Here is a 3,729-nt window from a genome sequence, read left to right as displayed (position 1 = left end):
AGTAAGCCAGTGCCTGTGTGGCAAGCTAGTGCCTATGTGGTGAGCCAAGTGCCTGTGCAGCAAGCTGAGTGCCCCTGCAGTAAGCCAGTGCCTACACAAGTGAGTCATGCAGCCAGATGATGATGCAACAAAAGAGAGATGAAGGGGAGAGTGAAGGTGAAGCACAGCAGAGACCAGGAACTGAGGTGACTCAATTGACAGGGAACTTCTCTCCACATCAGAAGTCTCCAGGATGGAATCCTGGTGAATCCTAGAGGAGAAATACGAGAAGAGAACGATGAAAAGAGAAATAGATACAAAAGATCACACAGTGAATGGACACAGATGGCAAAAACAGCAAGTGGGGTGGGGGAGGGGAAGAAAAAATGGGGTTAAATAAAAATTTTAAAAATTCATTAAAAATAAAAGACTAAAAAAAAGAAAGAAAAAAATTACAATGAGATAACATTTCATACCTATTAGACTGGTCGCTATTAAAAAGTTGGAAAAGTGTAAATGTTGGAGAAGATGTGGTAAGATAGCAATGCTTACTCACTGTTGCTGGGAATGTAGAATGATACAGCCACTGTGGAGGACTGTTTGGCAGTGCTTAAGGAAGTTGAATATAGACTTGCCGTGTGACCTGGAAATAGCATTGCCAGATATATACCCAAAAGAACTGAGAGTAGAGACACGAACAGACATCTGCACACCAAAGTTCACTGTTGCCAAAAGTTGGAAACAACCCAGGTGTCCATCAACTGATAAATGGATAAATAAATTGGGTGTATACACACAAGGGAATATTATGCAGCTGTAAGAAGAAATGAAGTCATGAAGCATAAAACTGGAAGACATCATGTCAAGTGAAGCAACCCAGAAACAAAAGGACAAATCCTATATGATTATGTTATCATGAACTAAATATACTGTGGAAACTGATGGAGTTAATAATTAGAATATAGGTCACCAGAAAATAGAAGGTGGATAGAGAATGGAAACCTGAGGCTTAATCTGTGCAGAACTGGTAAAAAGGTGTTTGTAAATCTTTGGAAATGAATCGAAATGGTGAAAGCATATCATGGTGTTTGTGAATAGCAGAGCTATTATATGGTTATAACAGTGGTTGAAAGGGAAAGTCTAAGGACATATATATTATAGAAGAAAGCTAAAAAATGTAACATGGGATTATAATATAGTAAATTCATGTAAAACATGTAAAACATGAATTTGGGTGATATTGCATATATTAGACTTTTTATGAAATATAAATACAAATATATGAGAGAGAAGGAAAAAGAATAGCAACTATATACAGCAGGGGAAACATAGGGAGATTGAGAGGTGATGAGTTTTGTTTGTTTTTTGTTTATTATTATTATTATTGGAATAATGAAAGAGCTCAAAGAATGAAGTGATGAATGCATAAATATGTGATTACACTGAATACCATTGATTGTATACTTCAGATGGACTAATGCTTTGTTAACATATATCAATAAAATTGATTTGTTTAAAAAAACTGACAGGAAAAAAGTGCCTGAGAAAAAGGTTTGACCTCTTTTCACTGCTTTTAATATTAAGGTATGTGGTACAAAAAACACAAAGTGTCAATTGTAAGTGGTTTTCTAATTAAAGTCATCATAATCAGGAGTCTGGTTCTCAGCCTGGCCTTTAAGGCTTAGAAAACTGAGCATGAACTTCTTCTCAGGTGTTGACTCACATTAGACAAGTTCATACAGACTTAGAAATAAATCAAAGTGCCAATTTATTCACTAACAGTGAGCAACATACTTGTCAATCAACTGGAAATGCTTGAATTAATGTTTTGTCTGTCTCTAGGGAAGATACTTAGGCCACCAGATTATAATCAGGAAGTTACTCAGAAAGTGAAGAGCACAATGGAATAAATTAGACATTCCGAAGAAGTAGATAAACACCTTGACCTTGGAGGCCAGAGTGCCCATATCAGGAAGTCAGGGAAGCGTCCACCCCTCCAACACCCAAACCTTGACAGCCAACCTCTGACTCTGTGAGTTAACCTCTTGTTTCTAGTTAATCTCTCCCTTCTATTTATCCAGTCTATCTCAAAATATTATAAAACTAATCTAATTTCTGATAAAATCTAATAAAGATTAGATTTCTGTTTACATAATCGCAACTATATTCCAGAAGCAACTCCCTGATTTCCATAATACCTGCCTCAACTGGTGCTCAGGAAAATGTAGTTAAAACCAGTAAAGATAATGTGTACCAGTCGAAGGCCTGTTCGTTCCTTCATTTTTAAATACTTTTCAGTAAGTATTTATTAAGCACTTACTTGTTGCTTGGCACCATCCTAGCATTGAGCTAGATGGTGTAGGAGTTGCCACAGACATAAAAGATAAAATGACTCCCCCAAAAACAAAAATCAAGGAAATGCTTACCTGTGTACTAAGAGGAAGTGTTCATAGAAGAGAGGGAACTCTGTGGTCCTGTGATGGCTCAAACGCTTTCCTGGAAGGGTGGGATTTGAGCATGCTCTGGAATGATGCATAGGATTTCAAAAGAGGAAGAAATAAGAGACATGAGAAAATCTCTAGAGAAGAAAATGAGCACACTCAAAATAACTTTAGTCGAAACAGCCAAGAAATGATCTGCTCTTTTTCAGAGAGTGACTTCTACTCTCACAGCAAAGCATTTAAACACTTCAATTGTCTAGAGACAATTGTCACTGATTCCCTGCCACATTTTGTTGAAAAGCCAATTTATACCTTAGGAAAAAACATGTTTTTGACTTCTACACAATTAATGAAAGGGAATTAACACTCTTGCATAAAAAAAGGAGCACAGTACAGCTCCCCTGGAGAATGGACACCATGACTTTGGTATAGCAGCACACTATGGGGGCATTTTTATTTGCAGTTGAGGAAGTTGTTACTGCAACGCTGGAGCTAGTTGGTTCCTCTGAAAAAATGTGGTTAGTTTACACTTTACATTCTATTAATAAGAAGGTCTTTGATGATTTGATTGGGACATATGTCTCCTGTGCACAACAAATTTAACTCTCCAAGGAAAACTACTGAGTCTTTAAAAAATACTGGTCTCTCATTTTGTAAGTCAGATGGTCCACGAGAGGCAGAAACCTGGGAATAAGGTCAGCAGGTCTTGGACCTGGGTCGTGGCAGGCTCTCCAGATCTTACACTAGCTAGTCACCTTATACAAGAAGCCAAATCATCAAGCTTTATTTTAAACATTCAGGTAGGGTGTCTTATGTAAGCATGGTCATAATTCCATTATTTCTTCTCCACCTAAGCTCACAAAGAAAATAACTCTTTGGGAAAATGAAAAACAGTTATGGCTAGTTCAGCTACATGTAGGTAAAAGTGATTCCAAATGATCTGGGTTTGTTTGCTTGAATGCCAAGTGAATGGCATTCCCAAGATGGCCATCAAAGCCCTTTAAATAAATCCTGATAAATTATGTCACCTTCAGAGAGCACCTGGAAGATCTTTTAATTGATGCTAAGAATAATCCCAATGAAGACTGATGCTAGTTCCATTTTGCTGATGGGAAAAGTAAAATGCACAAAGTCCTATTATAATGTTCCTCTCTCCCTAGCCAGTGAGTGATGAGAACAGAATGCATAATTTCTGGTTCCCATGAGGGGTTATTTTTTCTGCCATCAGATCTCATTCATTTATAGGGACACTTACCACTCATAACTTGATCCTGTTGATTTTACCCTAACACTAACTACAGTAACCACA

The sequence above is a fragment of the Dasypus novemcinctus genome, chromosome 1, assembly GCF_030445035.2.
Source record: "Dasypus novemcinctus isolate mDasNov1 chromosome 1, mDasNov1.1.hap2, whole genome shotgun sequence".
Lineage (NCBI taxonomy): Eukaryota > Metazoa > Chordata > Mammalia > Cingulata > Dasypodidae > Dasypus > Dasypus novemcinctus.
This window is presented reverse-complemented; position numbering follows the sequence as displayed.